The 20560-nt window shown below is 38.9% G+C and overlaps 2 long non-coding RNA genes across 2 annotated transcripts; one reads left to right on the forward strand and one right to left on the reverse strand.

Moving 5' to 3' along the window:
- Window positions 1–288: 288 nt before the first annotated feature.
- On the reverse strand, window positions 289–6376 carry LOC109390289 (uncharacterized). Its single transcript, XR_002125547.1, has 3 exons — window positions 6277–6376; window positions 6031–6198; window positions 289–420 (listed from the first exon to the last, which is right to left on the reverse strand). It is a non-coding gene; the product is annotated as an uncharacterized LOC109390289 (long non-coding RNA).
- LOC109390291 (uncharacterized) lies at window positions 6341–19987 on the forward strand. The gene is made up of 3 exons (XR_002125548.1): window positions 6341–6416; window positions 11761–11844; window positions 19938–19987. It is a non-coding gene; the product is annotated as an uncharacterized LOC109390291 (long non-coding RNA).
- Window positions 19988–20560: the final 573 nt, after the last annotated feature.

The following is a 20560-nucleotide window of genomic DNA, read 5'->3' on the forward strand; positions in this document are numbered from 1 at the left end:
TGCACTAGTTATGCTCATTCACAATTTACGTTTAGTATGAAGAGAGTTCTACAGTAAAAACGTGAAGACAGGATACCATGAGCACATCCCAGAATATGCTCCCGCATCTCCACAGGAGACGCTGAGGCTGAGGGCCAGTGATGTCTTAGGGGGATTCACAGGAGAGGGGAGCTATACACAGGGGAGCATGGTCTCCCTAAAAGAGGGCAGTTTACCAAATCACCCAGAACGCATGAGCCAAACTAAAGGAAGAAACCAATAAAACATTGCCAGTAAGCATCTTCCACTGTTGAATCGCAGTGAATCATAAGGACATTTATTAATGACTGTAAACTGCATGACGGGTGGTGGTCGGAAGATGCACATGGAACGATGGTTGCAGACAACACAATGAGCCACACGAGTCGTTCTCAGCATTGCCTGTGACACAGAAACATTTGGGGATAAAGCCACATACAGCCCAGGGCATCCGCTAACTTTGGATTTTACATAAACAATGAATAACGTTCAGTACGTCCCAGTGTTTGCATAAGACATTCTTATACTAAGTCATTATCTGTATTTTTATTTGCTGCATCTCATAACATTTAGCTCCCTCATTACCACTAAGTATTAGGGGCCCAGACGATTCTAATAGATAGGTTACACAAATTCATAGCACCATTTATTTATACCAACAACAATACATTGTAAAAGGAAACTGCAGAGGGAAAGTGAGATATAATTCACTGAATCCCAGAAACTGCAGTGCAGTTTGTCAAGTAAACATTACCCTGAAAAGAATACACAAGACCTCTGATTGCAAAGGAGATTAAATTCTAGTAAAGGATACAGATGAAAGGGCTTCCTACTCCCAGATAAGACAATCTGGTATTTGGAAAATGTCAACATTCCAGAAGTATTACCTAAATGCTTTGCAATTTCAATCCAATTATGTGGGTAGATTATTTAGAGTTAATTCTAAAATTATCCTAAAATGTATTCTAAGACAAATGGGGAAAAATGAATTCCTCAAGTAGTTAAGTCGACCTTGAGAGAGCAGTGGTCAGGAGGGGGTGCTGTGGGACGCCCACAGTGAGGACCTGATGCTGGTGTCACGAGACGAGACAGACTCACAGCACGAGACACACAGGTCAAAGATGGACACTTGTATGTCTGGGAAATTTATATTTCACAAACATAGTGCCATCAATTAATGGAGAAAGGATGAATTGTGTAGTCAACAGTGTTTTAAACCTCATTAAAGACAAAAATAAAACTGCTATGTATATTAGTAGATTTCTGTGGAACTGAAGACCAACATATTACAGACAGAACTACAAAGGCAATAAAATGAAAAGTAGGAAAAAATAGGATGTTAGGGAGATGATGGATTGAATAGTATTCAACTTGCTACAATCATAAGGTAAGAATTGATTTGGAATTCTAATCCTTAACGAAATTACCAGAGAGAACATATGCTGTGCAGAGGTCATTTGCAACATGTAAAATTCACATGAGACTAGTGTCCAGAATGTGTAAGAAATGCCTACAAATCAATGGGGAAAATGTAAGAAAAATAAGTGATAAAAACTGAATAAAGCACTTCAATAGGTGACTCAAAAATGGGGTGAGCAAATGGATAATCAACAAAAAGTATGCTTAGTTTATTAAAAAATCACTGGAATCTCAATTAAAAGAGCAAAAAATTACCTATACCTAAATCACAGATGAGCAGTTAAGTGACATATACCGCATGCTGTCACTAATATATTATTTCCTACTCTTTACTCCAAAGCAAACTATTGCCAGACACAGACCCAGAGCTGGTTCTCTAGCTTTTTAAAGTCAACTAACCCTTTTCCCATTGGATGAACGCTGAGACACCTTCATTCATATACATGACAACATCCTTATCAAACTTTTTAAATAATTTTCTTTGGTTACTGTCTCCTTGATTTTGAAAATTTCACGTGAAATTTCATATAAAAACTGTTTTGCTGGAAACACCTTCTTGTGCCATAAATCTTTCTCTAATTGGTTCTTTCATTAGGCTGACAGACTTCACTCAATGTTGAATTTAATTTTGGTGTACTTACTGTTTCCTATTTTAGTCACAGAACTCCACTGAGAAAAGCACTGGTGACTAGGTCTGTCTCTGCCACTCTGGGTCCATTCCCACCACTTCCTCCTTTCCTCCAACCTCCTCGCCAATTCCCACCTTGTTCCCTGATTTTTCCCCTTTACTTGCCGCTGCCCCTGGTAAGAATGGGAAGTGTGGAGTTTGGGGGTGTGTGCTGAGGTTCCCTGTGGAATTTCTCACCAGGCAAGGCGCCAGCAGCACACGGGTGTGAGCAGGCCTTCAGCGAGGGGGCAGGATGACGGGGGTCGGCACTGACAGTTTTTCCTCCGCCTATGGGTTGCATTAATTATTAAATGCATGAGCTGCCTCCAATCTCTGCTTTTGGAAACATCTTACTACTTATATTAAATAAAATTATAGTCTAAGTAAAAGAAACAGAATACAATGTTTACTAGAAGTTACAATATAATTCTCAGGTGACTTCTCCATCTACATCTAGAATAAGATTAAAACATAATGATAATTGCAGGAAACAGCAACACCTCCATAAAATTATTCCATGCATATTCTCACCCAGTATTTGAGCTTCTACCCTTGTAAATCCATTTTCCAAGGATTTCTTTGGTTCTTGGTAAATAGCACACTATTTCTCGAAGGCAGAAGGTTAAGTATTTATAATTAACGAAATTGAGGCTTTGTTAATCAAAGACAATCAATCAAGCAAGTTGATCATGTTTAATTAGACCCAAGAATAGAGATAAATAAATATTAATGTCAGCTTGTAAGCTCCTATGGGGGGACAAAAATGTCCACGAAAACAACACTCATGACTTAGGTCCCTAACACTGATGAGACCTCCTCCTCAATTGATTTCATTCTATATAATTCAAAGATATTTGTGTTCTGTGCCCATAGCAGCATGTAAATGAATACAGAATACCATAATGTAGGTCTCATCCCCTCTCCATTTACACCCAAGTCACTGAAATGTTAGGTCTTCACAGGTAGAGGAAGAGATCTTGGGTTAATTTCTTGGGTTAATTTCAGTAGCTTTTATACTGATCTTGACATTGGTGTTCTTTCCTCTTTTTCTGCATTTCACTTGAATAACATACTATTTGGCCTTTCAATCATCAAAGCGCTAACCACTACTGAAACACCGCTTTGCTCCATGATTCTGTGTCTCTTCCTTTCTAATTTCAAGCACTGTGTCACGTTTAGCACTACCCATCATGTCATCTGTGCAAAAGGGGTACAGCTTCCAGGATTAGAGTCTGTGCCATACGGTGCAAAATCAAACTAGCTAACCTTTCGCAATAAGCAGAAATGTGAGATGTTGGTGACTCGAGGCATAGGACAGTGAGACCAGAGGCCATTTAGGTGACATTACCCCCACGGCGCTTTTAAAAACTAATTATGCCATTACGTGCTTTTTTGCTTCCACTTTGCCATAATTGCCTTACATCTTAAATCATTAATTAAAACAATTTAGAGCAGTTAACTGACTTAGAATAAGTAATTTAAATCTGGAACACGCTTACTCTAAAATATATCCAGGCTAACTTAGATGGTATCCTCTTTCCCTGACGCTGTCTGGGGACTGCACTTTTAATAGAAGAGATCAGTGTGATAAGGGCTCTCATGCAACAAAGATGGCTATAGAATTTTATGAAAAAAATGAAGATGATGGAACCGAAGTGCTTGCCAGAGAAAAGAATTTTCATTTCCAAAATATCTTTTCTGTCTTTTTTAAAAGAAATCACAAAGCATATTCACTTCAAATTTAAAATATATTGATTTTCCACATTGAGGCATCAATTGTTCTTAATTTCAAGAAGCATGGAATTATGCAGAAATAAACATTAATCAATAACAAGTATTAGGTAAAGTAGCCTGCTTTGTTATTCATTGAAATCAGATAATATCAGAATAACAAAAATAATGCCTTTGAAATATTCAAAATCACAATTCTACAGAAATAAATGTCATTTTGTAAGTTTACATTTTAGTAGGGTAAAACGGAAAATAAAATATGTAAGTCAAATAAATAATGGATTAGATGCTGATTAAGAGCTTTGAAGAAAATAAAACAAGGGAAAAAGAAAATTGCCACTGAAATAGGGCGGCTGAGGTGGGCTTCCCTCGGTGTAGTGCTTTGAGGAAAGCCCCGGAAGTGGGTGTCAGGCCACGTGGACACGCTGGGCAGGGCTCGGGCGGGAGTGGGTCAGAGGCATGGCTAGTGTGAGCCCAGGTGGCAGGGAGTGGGTTGGGCTGAAAGGTGTCAGCAGGTGATGAAGTCAGAGAGGTGGTGCTGGGGTGCTGGGGTGCTGGTGGAAGGGAACATCGTGTCCACTGATTCACTCTTCTAACGCCACTGACACTGGCCCGGAGTGAAGCAGGTGCACAGACGGAGCTATGTCTTACGGCGCACATTTTCACAGGATTATCTGGATACTGTGCAGAAGGACAGACTGAAATGTGGCCAGGCAAGGGACAGAGAGACTCGTCTCAAGGAAATGTCAATAATCATGACAGATTCTGGTGGCTTGGGCCAGAAATAGCAGTGTAGCAGTGACAAGTGGTAGTATTCTGGTATATTTTGAAAACACTAGAATTTGAAATAAATAGAAAGAAAAAGAGACATGAAGGCCACCCAAGCGTTTGGCTTGAACAGCTGAAAGGATGAAGCCGCCATTAATGAAATGGCAAGATTATGGGAAGAAAGAACTCAAGAGGCAGTGGTGGGGCGGGTGGTCAGTGATGGAAAGTTCCATTTTAGGAATTTTAAGTTTAAAATGCCTGAAAGAAGCAAAGCAGAAACCATGACTATGTAGATACACATGAATCTAGAGTTCAAGAAGGAAATGCAGACTGGAGATGTGAACATGGGAGTCGCTGCTATAAAGTGCTCTTTAAACTGATAAAATTGGATGATGTCACCAAGGAACTGAGTGAAGATGGAAGAGAAGACGTTCAAGGTCGCATAGCTGGGCCATTACAATATTGGAGATCAGGCAGAACCATTAAGAGAAGGAGACGGGCAGTCAGGTGAGGAGAGAAAGGAAACCAGGAAAATAGCAACTTGAAGATGGACTGTTACTTGTTACAGTATTTCCCTGGCTTGCTTAAAGACATGTTTTGCCTTCCTTTGCAATCTGCTTTGCAAGCAAACCACCTTCAAAGTTTTAAACTTAATATAAATATAGTGAACTAAACACTATATAAAAAGCCGAGCTGGTGAGATGGGTTTACTTCAATCAAGGGCCTGGTTCTGGCTAATGGAGTTGCTTACGTATGAAATGCTTCGCCTGCACAGAGCTTTGTTCAGGTGTGGGGACGAGAGATGGCAGTCAAACAAAAATGATGTTCATTTTCACTTCACACCCTTCCCGAGGTTTTGCCATAAGAATATTATTGAGAATCAAAATAAAATGTAAACAAAGCCACACGTCCTCATGGGTTTATGTTTCATCATTCAATAGAGGAAGTGAAAGTTAATATGCTCACGAACCGTTGAACTTGGGAAGCCAAGCTGAGAAATGAAAGGTTTCAGAAAAAGCACACTTTTGGGGGCAGAGAAAGTCCCTTTCAGTTCTACATTTAGTTCTGCTTCTTTCAACACAAGCTTGAATCAAGTCCAAGTCAAGTGTTTTATCTAAAGTTGCTTGCACGCTCACCCCTACATGTGCTATATTTTTAATAGCTGTAAGTAGTGTGAAAACACAGTCTCCCACTGTTCTGCTTTGACAGTTAAACAGCACGTGATCTTTAAATGAACATCATGATAGTGAGTTTAACTCATGTTCCTGCATTTGAGCACGTGTCTGCATGTGGCGCTATATTGTCCCGAAAATATGTGGAGAGAGACTGTCACAACATCACTGGTTACAAATGAATTAAGAATAATGTGAATCCCTTATTAACATATGCACGATTATTAAATTCAATGAATTTGAATGTTACCTTACATTTCAGTTCGATCCAATTAGAGAAACTCTGTTAATCACTGTGACACACAAAGACATTGTTTTCCTGGAAGGACGACGAAGAAGTAGCTGTTCTCAGGATGCTTGAGATGCCTTAGGAACAAGACATGGGCTCAACTCGGGGTGCGGACGCTTTGTTCCGTCTGAAGGCTGCAGGAAGGAGGCGGTATTTGAGCTGCATATCAACACTGTATAATAAAGCAACTGGATTCCTATGCGTGAACTCACTTGATCCCCGTTTCCTCCTCAGCCCACACTAACTGGGCTTTTCCTCAGCCCCTTCACGGAACATGCTCTTCGTTAAGGTCGCCAGGAGTGAAAGGCTGACAATTTTTGCCCTGACTCAGGAGCTCTCAACAGTATGCAAAGTGAGTTGACCACCTTTTCCGTTTTGAAAGTCTCTCTTCACTAATATTTTATTTATAGCTTTGACTCTGTGTTCCTGAGTTGGATTGGCCATTAATATCCTTTCCACACACTCTTCCTCCAATTTAGGTACTAAATTTGCACCAGGCTTTATACAGTGTGTTGGGGGAGGTCGCCTTCTTTCTTTATTACATTCCTTTTTATTGTGAGATGTTATATTAGCATTCTCAGATATATTTGTTGATGATATATATTTTAAAACCTTCCTGTCAAACACATTTTCTCTGTGAGAACATTTTAAAAATACTCAACAATTGTTTTTCAGAGGTTATAAGGGTATTTATGCTTTATAGTTCTTATTGAAAAAGGGAAATGTATATTTTTGTAGGGATTTGTCTATATGTCTCTTTTCAAAATTATTAGCATAACCATCTTTATTTTTATTCATCTCTCAGGGTATTTCTACCCACTTTCCATCTGTCACAGTTCTTATTTCCTTATATCTTACAGTTTAGGTCTCAACTCAAAAGAAATCTCAGAGAAGGTTTCCCTTTCGTGATTCAGCTAAATATATATATATATATATATATATATATATATATATATATAAATTTTTTTAAATTAAAGTTTATTGGGTGACAACTGTTAGTCAGAATGGCTATCGTCAACAAGACAAATAATAACAAGTGTTGGAGAGGCTGTGGAGAAAAAGGAACCCTCGTACACTGTTGGTGGGAATGTAGATTGGTGCAGCCGCTATGGAAGGCAGCGTGGAGATTTCTCAAAAAATTAAGACTAGAATTGCCATACGACCCAGCAATAGCCCTCTCCTGGGTATCTACCCCAAAAATCTGAAAACATTTACCCATAAAGATGTATGTTCCTATTTTGTTTTACACTGCTTTGGATGTCGTCAATCTAATCACTTCCTGACATTCTTTGCTTGTTTACTTTCACTGAGCTTTAAGCTGCATGAGACCAGGGACCTGGTCTTATTGGTCACCATATCCTGACTTCCAAGACTAGTGCCTATGCCTAGTACTCCACAATGTTCGTGAATAAGGGGACGCTGCTTGCCACTGTGGGGGACAGGTGTCCACAGCTTGCCCACATTTCTGCAGACCTTGCCCTGAGACATCGGCTGCCATTTTGTCCTGGGTGTCTTCTCAAGGCTGTCTGACCAGTGAGTGGCCTCAGGGGACAGATACAGTGTCTCCCTCTGGAGCAAGGGGGACACGCTTATTGTCTAATATAATAAAGATAGCTTCTCTCTCCAGAGCATAGAGTAGGCATTGTTATGCTCGGGGTTTCTTTCCTGAAACAACCCACTATGTGTGCAGACACCCCCCTGGGCCCGTCTGCTTGTGCTTGTGGGGAGGGAGATGGGACTCTCCCACTGGCCAGCCTGCCAGCGCCAGTGCTGCCTGGAGCTGTACCCAGCACAGTCCTTTGTCTCTGGCCCGCAAGTCTCATGTACTCTCCACGCATTCACAAAACTCGTTAGCTTGCTGCAGGGTGAGATCTCAAATCTTCACACTTCCTGACAATTACATATGACTTGGCTACGTAGGTGTGATTTGAGGTAAAATACGCTGGGATATACTGCCTTGAGGGTGTAAGCGTCTTGTCCAAAATTACACAGTGAATAACTTGAGGTTTGGGGGCCGGGCCCCATGTAATCTAATATCACTTAATGCTAGAATGAAAAACCCTAGTGTCTATGAAAAGTTGTATTTTTAATCTTCCCTTTGTATGTATGTATCCCTTTAATATCTTTTGATATTCCACGATTAAGTTCATGTTTATAGACAATTGTTAATGACTGAGATGCATGCTATTCTTTTCAGCTAAAGCCACTTAGTACTGTATCATTCTGAAAATAAAAATCTTTCCAATTTCCTACGATAAAATGATACTCAAACAGAATCATTTTTACATACTTGCCAATAGCTCATTTCTATTTTAGTTGTATTAAAATATCTATTTATATATGTTTTTTACACATTCCATGGCTATGAAGTCTTACTTGCTACTAAGCTGGAATAAAATACTTCTTTCAACAGTATATTTTGAAATGTTTTATGGAGTTGCTATTTCAACTCCAGTTGTACATTTTTTTAAGTCAAGAGAATAATTCAGCTAAAGCCTATTACAGCACAGTTATCTTATTTGTTCCACTAGGTCTGTAGCTCCCCAAATTTCCTTGAATTATAGCCTCAAAATTTAACCAAGGTCCTCCACCCTAACCATCCATGGCTGAAATCATCCTTAATAATTTTCTCTGACTTGATACATAAACAGCAATATATTGACTTTATATTCCATCTGGATATGGCTAATAAATTTGGGTTACTCAGCTTTAAAATTGTTTTTGGGAACATAAAATTCGTTTAAACTCATCAATTATGTGGTTGCAGTCACTGTCATTTGGCTTTTGGAGTATAAATAACTTGCTCCAGTTAAGCTACTGAGCTGTTGTTTTATAAATTTTATCAGCTAAGGGATTATTGCAGATACACGCAATTGTAAAGTAAGACACTCAGTATCCGTGCATTTCACAATATACTCACTCTGTTATTTAAGTTTCTTTGTAAAAAAGGATTCTATAAAACATGTAAATATTTACTGTGAGTTAAATATGATATACTGTAAGGTCTTTCCTCCCAAAGAATTTATATTTTTTAAAAGGTTCTGATCCTCAATATTGGAGGGCAGAGAAGTTGCATATTATAATGTTATTTTCAGTGAAATATGTATTCTTAATAAGAAACATCAGTATGCAACTCATTATTTTGTTATTCGTATATATGTAGAGATAATAAAATTCTATTTAAACTTATTATTAAAATCTTATTAGGTTCCAATAAATTGTTCTAAAAAAGGTAATATTTAGGTAGTTAATTTTGAATAAAAGAACAATATTTGTTTGATTTCTCTTAAATGTTTTACACTGTAATATGAAAAACACTTTTATAAGATATACAATTTCACTAACTTTGAAATTCTTATGGTATTCTCCATATTATTTTAACCAAAAATTGGTATAAAGAAAACAAACAAAAATTTTGCTCTTATCTCAACAAAAGCAAAATGCTTGGCAAAATTTGTTTCCTTTTGTTTAATAGTGTTTAAAAACACACAAACTATTTCATTATAGGATCTTAAAGTTCCTGAAACATGTTTTCCATTATTTGAAATAACACCCTTCTGGGGAAAAAATGGCAGGACATAACACGTATGCAATGGGGATAGATTTTAGTGTACAGAGATTGCATCACAGTTCCTGGTTTATATAAGTGAACAGAATTACCCCTCCCACTTCTCATGATCAGCTAATTACTATCTGCCCAACATTAGGGGAACCGGAAAGGGAGCTGTGTGTACTTCCCCTTCACCTCTCTGCTCCTACTAGGTTTGTACAGACACACAGACACACGCAGACACACACACGTGCAGGCACCCTTGCTATTGACAGTGAGTGCATGTCATACGCCAGACACACTTCACGCAGCAAGAGTTTGCACTTCCAACACGACCTTCACAGACAGAAACCAGCAGACAGGCTCAGTGACATCCCCAGGCGGCCCGGCACGGCGTGCTGGGGACTCGAACCCACACAGGCTGCCTTCAGAGCGCAGGCTCCCGACCACGACACTCCTTGACAAGATATGTGGAGAAGTCCACTTGTCAGCCTTTTGCTAAAACATGCTTTCCCCTTACAAGGTCTTGCTGAACATCAATATATCTCTTGTATTTAAAGCTGGTTAAAATGAGCCATCTGTTTAAATCAACCAAATGGCTACATCATGCATTAAACAGATTGACAGAAGTTGCTTTTCAGTATCAAAACTGAAATGTGCATTATTTCTTAATTTCTTGCATGCTCTCCCTCTCCTTCATAATCACCTCTCTGGACTCAAGAAAAAAAAAGGAAAAAAGAAAGGAAAGAAAACCTTTAGTTTCATACAAGAGGTAGCAATTCATAGTTTTCACAGGTAATTCAATGGTGGGCTAGAAATACACTCTTTCATTTCTTACAGGAAAATTTCAATATATTCCTCTAATTCATGGAAACCCTTTCTAGGTACAGTCTAATATTTTGCAAGTAAATCACTCATTTCACTTGAGTATGTTTTTATTATGTGACACTTAGGGCTACGTCATAACATACTCAAGTAGGAATAAATGACCGAAAATTCCCTGAAATAGCACAGATATTTGTGGGGTGTAAAATGATATATTGGGCTCTATATTTCAGGTGAATTTTATATTAAATTATATTAAATCATTTTGAATGTTTCATGTTTCCTTACGGTCTATGTGTGTATTACTGTCTATTCTCTTTTAAGTCTTAATTGTCATTATATGCTCTTTCATTCTTTTCTTTTTAATGAACAACATGTGAATTATTTGTTATATTTATTTGATCTTAAAATTCATCAGAAAGATTATCTAAATAGCATGTATTCTCAGCTGTGTATGCAAGATCTCAAACAGATAAATATTTTAGATTCCAAATAATAAAAACTTAATATAAATAAAAAATTCATTGTCAAGCTTGATCTAATTGTGAATGTACAAAAGTAGTGCTTCCTTTTGGATTTTCACATTGTTTGTGGTGATTATCACTATAAGTTACTGCTTGGAGAAAATGAACAATTTATAGCTTCCTAAGTAAATTAACTCCTGAATGCTGACTACTGGGATAGTATCACCATTTAATGTAACAAAAGTAACATTAAATAAATATTATAACAAGTAAAGAAAAATACAACCTAAGTTTTAAAATGCATTATCTATTTTTGGTTTTAATTTGATATGCGAGAAACTAGTCTGAAATAAGACAGAAATACAGCCAAGAAGTAGGTGTCTGTCTGGGGTTTGCTGACTCCTTTACCTAAAAATATACTAAAAAGCTCAGCATATTTCCACTGTGAATGCCAAATTAAATATTAACAATGTGAATCCTGAACCAATACAGGTGGTATCTGAATTTCTAGCTGGAAGCTGTTTAAGATACATATTTAGATGTGCAGAATGTACTTTGACACTGTAGAAAAGCAGAAACACTTTTAGCAGAGGGGCTCACAGACCCATTAACATGACAGGGGCTTCCAGTCTGCAAGTTAACATTATTCACACAATAATGTTTACCTTTTTAGGGACATTAAATTATAACGAGAATCTAAATAGGCAAAATAAAGATTCAGAGTTGTTTCTATTGTTCTTAACTCTCAGAAGGTATATATCTCACTCAGCTTGTTCAAGGCATTTTTAGCTGTTTTATCATAACAAGTATGTGCCAATTTCCAGCAAATAAAAATGTCCCTTTTCTCTTTTACCCAGAGCTGCCATGTTAGTGTGCACTGCGATACACAGAAAGAGTTACATAACATACATGAGTTTCCCAGTGGCTGCTGGAACATTCAGGTAACCACAAGATTGCACGGGGATACGAAAGACAGTTTGGGGAATATAATCAACAATGTTGTAAAAACTTTATAGGGTATCCAATGGACACTTGTCTTATTAGGGAGTCCACTTCATGGACGGTGTAGATGCCTGACCACTGCACTGCACACCTGAAGCTGAATAATACTGAATGTCAACTGTAATTTAATATATATCTAGTCACAGGATGTGGGAGTTATCACTTTGTGAGGGGTGAAATGTATAACTATTACACTGTTTTGTACACCTGAAACTAATAAAAAAAGATATACTTAAAGGTAAGATACAGCATAGGTATTATTTTTAGTTCTTCCCTTTTACAGCATCTCTGTCACAACATTTATTTTTAATGATGGCTGAAATATATTAAGGTTGTGGGAACAGGTTGGTTGCTTTATTGTCTATTGTCTCCGCTTTCTTCTGTTCCGTCCCCCGCCTATCTCCCCTGCCCTCTCCTCCTCTTTTCTCTCCCTCCTTCTCCTTCCTCCCGCCCTCCTTCCATCCTCTCTTCCTTTTCTACTCTTCTTTTCTTTCCCTGATGTGAACAAATGAGATGGTTTGTGAACATTTGAGCATTTGTAATTCAATCAGTTACTGGTTGTCAACAGAGGAGAAAAAAGAGAGTCGGAATCAGCCGTGGATGATTTACCAAAACAAGCACTACATGTCCTCTGCACCCCGGGGACCACGGGACTCTCACACACTGCTGTCTGGGAGTGACACCATGGATATTCGGAGCCAATTTCCTAGGCCATCGGGCTATTGGCCCTGTGGGCCCCACATCTCCAACTGGGAACCCTGATTTCAGCATTTCACAAAGACGGTCGCACAGGTGATGGAGCAAACTGCACACAACCAGACTGAATTTACAGCCTTCAAACACTCCAGGGCAAAGTTCAATGTGTTTTCCAAAACAAACTGGGGATTAGATACAAATACAGAACAATTTGCTAATTGAATATGAATCCTTGACTATTCCCTGTGCTTAATAAATAGGAATTATTCCACTTCTTCACATTCTGAGTTTACATGTATAACTTCTATTATGGCCCAAATCTCTCCTCAGATGTGTAATGAGAACATTGAGCAAGTTACAGAGTTCATAGAAGCTATATTCTAGCAACTCATAGCTAAGAATTCATCTCAATGCATTTTTTTAAATTTCATAATACCTTGGCATTTATACTTTAATACACATTAATAAATGTGTTAATTATGTCTTGTCTATGAGCATCCTGTGGGACCGGCCAGCGGAAGTCAGCATTCTAACGTCAGATCACCCCTGGGTCAGCCAAGAGATTCGTATCTCACTGTTTAATAGTTGAGGGCACACGGTCACGGTGACTTCATGGCATCCCACGCTTCCCAGAAGCAGCCGGCACCCTGTAGCCAATGCCTTCACTCGCACAAAAGCCCAGGGCTCAGTATTAACGAGGCTCTAATACAGGGAACGAGTAGCTAGGTTTTGAAATGAACAACCCAGGGAAACCTGTAACGTTTAGGAACACTATGAAGCTTAAAGAATCAAAATATCAGTTTTCAGGCAACAATAGGTCTACATGAGGTTAACTAGAAAATAAGGACACATTTTTTTCTCATTTCAAAGAAAGTCATTTAAGATAAAAGAGCACAATACAGTAGAAAACCGAGTCAGGCTATCTCTAAAACCAATTGAAGACAGCACTTATTATTGATATTACTATTACGTTCACGACTGTGTTGTAGCCATGGGAGGTGTGGTTGGCTAGAAGCTGCCTTTGCTGACCCTGGAGGGCGGTGCTGTCAGCGAGGCTAAGCCCACACAGCTAAGGCTTCAGCAGGTGCACCAGCAAGTTCAAGGTCACACCCTGCACAGTGTCATGGAACTTTATCCCTTCCCACTTGCTTACTTTGAGCCATGCTTATGAAGAAAATGCATCACTATGCAATTCATCGGCATAACTGTAATTTTTATCCTCAAGATCGGGACATCCAGCAAGCCTTTATCACAATCCACTTTCTATCCTATGAAATGGGGATATACGATTTCATTATTGAACAGGGTTTGCAGCATATTGGATTGCAAAACAAACCACCTATCTAGAACAGTGTAGTTGATATAATTGGTTGAGGCTGAAGTTGTGACAAGTTAAAGTAATTTGAAAAATGATAAACCTTTCATGATTATTGATGTTATGAATATTTTGAGACAATCCATGGTATGACAACCAAAACAGTTCATTCTTCTGGGTCATTCTAGGAAACATGGTATTTAGAATGAAATAGGTGACAGTAAGGCTTTTACTCTACACTCTTCAGATCGTGTGGGTATCACTGTTTGCAACTTTAAGATGAGAAAGGTAGAGTGTGAGTTGAGAAGCCGTGTCATTACTACAGTGAAGGGAGTTAAAAGAACCCTAGACCAGCGCCTGGAACATTAGAAAGATGAGCATGCTTTGACTGAATACGACAATGATTTCTTTTAAGTAGTTCTTGAACTGTTTTGTGGAGCAAGAGTGAGAGTCATGTAGGACTCCAACGATAGAATTTAGATCAATGGAAGAACAATCAGTAGATATGAGAACATTAATATATGCAATAATTTTCTAATAAAGCAGTCAAAATTTGAATAAATTATCTAGAATAGGCTAAAATATCAATAATGGGGATGTTATATAAAGAGGTTAGTCATTGTGTAGTTAGTTCAACTATAAACATTTAAGTGCCCTTCCAATATGTTAATTCTTAATTTATGATAATCCATTCATTAGTTTACTTATTTTTCATTCACTAAATATTTGATTTTTTTTTTTCGTAAAGTAAGAGTGTTTCATCCTTTTTATCAATCTAATTCACTTTGGCTTTTTTTGTTTTAGGAAATTTATTCCAGTTCTCTGATATTTGGTCATGCCTTCTTTTTCCATTATGTTAATATAATTGTCACTTATTATACCTTTGCTTTACCCTAGATTCAAGTAGGTAGTGACACAAAAGTCAGGATTTATCATAGGAAAAAAAAATGCAGGCTCTACCTATACCACGGAATCTGGGCTGAGGGCAGTGTCATGTTATCATCTAAACTACATACTATACAAAAGTAAATACTAAAAAATACAAAGGTAAATAACATTAAGACAGAGAATACAACCTTCTTAGTATAAATGCCATTTGGTTTCAATCTCATGTCATAAACCAGTCATATAAAAAAGAAAATCCCAATTTTTAGCTAAACACACTAAAAAGGCTGGAGATACTAATCTTACAGAGATGTCACCTCTATTATAGACAAACACGGTTGTACACCTCAACTAATACAATGCTACATGTTAATTACATCTCAATAAAATAAACTGACCAATGGCAAGTCACCAAAATAGTTTAAGAAAAACAGCCATTTCCACTATTGTTATTTATTGGTGGTATTTAAAATGATTTTAAATTGTAATAAAATGTCTGTCTTTTGACACCAAGTAACATTAAAATTTGAACTGTATTAAATAAGTATCATGTGCTGAATGTAACCTCCAGTGTGTCAGGAAGTCTACGTGGTTTTCTTCTAGATGCTCATAATTAAGTGGGAAACTCTGACACTGACGGCTTCTGGCACCGAACCTGGCATATTCGGACACGGTAGATGTCAATATGCTAAAGAAAGGAAAACACTGAATTGTTAACTGGATTCATATTTTAAATGAAGCTGGAGCTGAGATACTGGTGTTCTAAATCTCACTGACCTAAATGATGACCTGATTCTAAAATGGTAAATTCTGTTATAAAGTTGTGCATTTAGCCCAACACAAATTATTGAAGTGCGGGATTATGTAAACGAACTCAATAATAGTTACCATAAACTATACTAAGACGTAGAGTTGAGACTAAGGAGAAGTTAGCCTTATTGTCCACGCTTACATGTCACCCTCATCCCAACCCAAGGATTCTGTGTCATTTGGAATCCGATAAAAGTAAATGACAGATCACTTTTTAAAGTTGTTATTATAACTATTACTTTGGTTTTAACATTTTAGTAAGAGAAATAGACAACCTACACTGCATAATGAAAGACATTATTAGAATGAAAAAACAGTAGGAATATGCAAGAAAAGAGAAATAAAAACAGACAAAGATGTTTCTCATATAAAAGGAGAATTTTAAGAATCTCATGAGCTCTTTGTGCTTTTCTTCTTCTTTCCCTTCACTCTCTTTTCCAAAAACAATCATCTCTGAGGACACGGAGGGTGAAGAGTGGGAGTGAGTAGGCTGAAGTCTGAAGTGGGGGATGGGAGCACCCAGCGCCTAGTTCCTAGTGAATTCTGTGTCAAGATTCGTTAAGTGCAACAAACAAATAGAAAAATAAAAACATATGTTACTTGGTAGGTTATTGAATATATTGGGTTGTTGGAACCGTCATCACGCGTTTTTGCAACAAAAACTTAAAAAAAATGCGTCATGACTTTTCCGACAACCCCAGTTATTATAATTTCTGGTTTAGCTTCAAGACGTTTGAGGCAAATCCGAATAGACATCTTGAAATTTGAGTTTAGACCATTGGACAGTCCCAAGAATCCTGGAGAAAGTTCTCGATGGGACTCGTCCATTGTCAGTCGGGAGCACATGGCTGAGTGAGTGAGCAGCTACCAAGGGCAGTGGAGTGCTAGGCTCTGAGGGTTAGAAGTGAGCTCTGGGAAGCAGTGATAATGAATATTGGAAGATAAATTATTTTCTGTAAACATATCTCGAGAGGAGTGTTTATAAAAGTCAGTCTTCATGTACAATTCCACTGTTGATTATTAATAGGATATTATTCACAGAAAAACTCAGGGGCGTGGTTAAGTGCTAGAGGGAACAGTGCTTGTGATTGGTCAGAGAGGAAATGAGACCACTGAAGGCCAGAGACCGCCCATTTGGGATGCTAAACTGGTGTCGCTGGAGGCATTTGGTAGGGAGGGCAAAGAGGTGAAGAGATGATTACCACATTTAATAAAACCGCTGCTTTTCACTTTTATAAACTGGTGACAGTGTCACAGTAGCTGGACAGTGAGCTCCAGCAATGCAGGTCTGGGGGGTGTGAGTCCCAGAGGAAACAGGGCAGCTGTGGGTCAGCAGCAGATGAGTCTCCCCAGAAGGTACAGTGTCAGCAAGCTCCACATGGAAAACCACCCCGTCCCCCATGGTGTAGCCCTGCAGGCGGTGCCCATCAGTTCGAGGGTTGCTTGCAGAGTGGGAACGGCAAGGTTCGCCAGACTCATATCACAGCAACTTAATTAAAGCTTTTGTTGTTAACTATTGTTATTAATATCGCTCGGCTGCAAAGGTCCCAAGTCCTTATTTTAGTTACTCCCAAGAGTGTAAGGAAAAGGAGCCATGTTGATGAAACTAATTACCTGGTAAAAATTACTTTTAGAAACTGCACTGAAAACGGCATTTCATTAATATGAATCCATAATGTGACCTGACTGCTAAAAAGGCTAATGTAATCTCCGGCTGCATGAATTGAACCAGAGCATCAAATCACAGGGAATAATACTTCCACTGTATTTGAATTTATTAAAAATTAGTTTCAAATATAAGTACCTCTAAGACTTGCACTCTGAGTGAAAAAAAAAGGAAAAACCAGGCTGCCCCAGGAAACAGGACTAGAAGTCATATAATAAGCAGAGCAGTCTTCTCTTGGTGGTTGTGTGTGTGGACACTTGGCCTGACTGTGTCTGACTGGCTTTTCCCCACATCTCCCATGATGGCCCTTTCTTATTATTCAGGTTTCAGCTCAAATATCACCTCCCGAAAGATGAATGCTTTGACCATTCACTGTGTCTGTGACTCTCCCATCGCCTTATTTATGGTCACAGCACTCTACATTATTTTATGTTTATGTATCTGTATATTCTCCATCCAGGGAATAACTGCCGGAATGAGAAATTGTCTCTGCCAAGCACAGCACTTGGCACGGAGGACGCATTGATATGTAGAAACGAGAAATGTTTTAATAGTTGGGGGTATTTGGATGAGAGAAGTTAAAGGGAAATATAATAGCTTGATTGAAATAGTCTGTATTGTTTCAGAACAGAGTGGGAAATAATAATTTGAAAGGGGACATATTTCATATCAATCAAGAAACAGCTTTTACACAACGAGAAGTCCTTCCAGGGCGAGTCACCTAATGCAGAAGGAAGTTGGTGAAATTCCAACTAGAAACAATGTTCTCACTTTTCATTAAACTGTGGAAGTTTGAGGATGGCCTGATTAACCTTTAAAAACCCTCCACACTCTCAGACCTTACCGTGATACAATCCATGGTTTGTTACATATTTTATTTCAAGAAGAAATTATTAACTTCACCCAGTCGTATAATACTTTCACTCCAATGCTCCCTACTGAGTCCACATATGCTCTTGTTGGAACAGACGATTAGTATCTCACCTCTTTATAAGGTAAGAAAAAATATTCATTTTCACGGAGCACAGGGATAAACAAGACAATCCAACCAGCAGTTAATCCAGAAAGTGCAGAGTTGACACAAATCCCATGGCAGGTGTGTCTGCTCTTGGTACTAGACGAGGGTCCTGACTTTCAAAACGAAGACCTGTATGTCCTTGTGTTATTCCTGATTTTAGAATCTACTCATTTCCTGCTGCCATTATCTCCTGAGAAGTATTTACAAACCATCACACCTGCTCTATTAAATGTAAACAATTGCAAGATATTTTCTTTCACCATTTTCAATTAGTCTGACTTGGATTTCAAAGTGCACATTTATTAGTCAGGGTTCTTTCTGTTGGAAGTAAAAGAAAACTAGCTATAAGTATTATGAGCACAAACAAAAAAAGGGAACTTATTGGATCCTATTTCTAAAAACTCCCTACAGCAGACCTGGCTCTCAGCTAACTATTCCTCTCCCCAGGACACCCTGAGATCTTCTTTTGTGGCATTATCTAATGCAGGTGATCCTCCAAGAAATTACTAAATGATATTCGAGCAGCTGAACCATCCCAGCAAAAGTGAATTTACTTCCCCAACAGTTCTAGCAACTTCTGATCATTGAATGTCATAGGTCCAGACGCAGTAGGATAGGTTTTTCCGGGAAGACTCGAACCTGAGTCAACCCGTGATGGTCCCTACTAATGGAGTGAAGTGATGATGGGGTGGCGAAGACGCGGCTGTCAGAGGAAGAAGGCGCTGTTGTCACAAGGCCAGCTGGGTGCCTGGCCGGGAAGACAACTCCCTTTCACTGCAGCCTCTTCGTCCTGCGCTTGGGGCGCCGGCGAGAAGGTCTGAGCTTCCTTACTCGTGGCTTCACAACCAGACTTTCCAATTTCTGTTCTCCCTCCCCCTCATTTTAATTCTTCATTTTAAATGAGTTCCTCATTTTGCTATTTCCTGGCACAGCCTTCCTCCCCTTCCGAATCGGCTTGTTTACAGAGCCCATTTGTGGTTCCTGCACATCCTTGATGCACAGCGAACATAACCACACAGCCATTTGGGGAAAAACTAGAGGACAGCTTTCTGTCGAGTTTTAATACCTTTCTGAGAAATCACTTCACTGGCCTTTGAGACTGATGCTGAATTTCAGGCTTGTTTCCTTATAATACAATCTAAAACATGTCTTTAGATTTTTTTTCTTATATTATTATGTAGGGCTCATAAGTGATCATTTTGCGATTACTTTATATTAGAGTCACTCCCATGTAAAATATGTTGGCATATACACTGCATAGTCTCTGTCAAGACAGATAGATGACAGATAAGTGATAGATAAATAGATAGATGATAGATAGAAGATAGATGGATAGATGATAGGCAGATGTATGGATAGATAGGTGATAGGTGATAGAAAGATGATAGATAGATCGATAATAGATAGATGATGGATAGATAGATAATAGACAGATAGACTGAAAGACATCCAGATTTAATCTAGACACAACTAGTCACCATAGTGGCTAATCTCTGAGATATCAAATTAAAAAATTATCAAGTTATATGGACATCTCTTAAATCCCTGAAGCATTTTCTAGAACTTTATTGTAGGTACCTTTAGAGTAAAATATAACATATTCCACAGAAATTTAACTTTAGGGTTCACTTTCTCTCACCAGTTTTCCAGCGAAACTCTGGAGCAGGAAGAAAAGCAAACCACCCGCAGCCGTCTGCCGGGCCCACCCTGTCTCACCACACAGCCTGCGCTCCTCTACCTGCCTTCTGCGCGCCGTTGGGTCTCCCTGCACCTGTCGTAACCTGCTGGGGTTCTCCCTTGGTTCCTGTCTCATGCTCTTTGATAGTAACTTCTTGGTGACAATGATTTACCCTGGCTTCCTGTCTGTTGCCCACCTGACAACTCTGTGGGTGATGTAACGTGAGGTATAAAAATCGTGAAGGCTGGAGATTGCTTTTTAATTTGGTGGTTTTGCCATTGAATCTTAAAGGAAAGGACGTGCAGCAAACATTACCTGACCCAACTGTGGGGTTCATGACAACTGTCAGATTGGTGCGCACTGTGGGCCTTGGAGAGGGCGGATGTCTGCCCCAAGGCAGCCCGCAGCCACACGGCCTTGTCAGTCACATCGCTTTGTCACACCGAGGCTAAGCCCATGATCAGGTGACGAGGGCAGGTGTGTGACAGGCTCAGTCTGATCCGGGGACTGAATTTAAACACAAGGCGCATTCCAGTCCTCCTGAGATGCCCGTGGCACCTGGAGTGCAGAACCTGAGCAACCCCGGG

The sequence above is a fragment of the Hipposideros armiger genome, unplaced genomic scaffold, assembly GCF_001890085.2.
Source record: "Hipposideros armiger isolate ML-2016 unplaced genomic scaffold, ASM189008v1 scaffold_262, whole genome shotgun sequence".
Classification (NCBI taxonomy): Eukaryota; Metazoa; Chordata; class Mammalia; order Chiroptera; family Hipposideridae; genus Hipposideros; species Hipposideros armiger.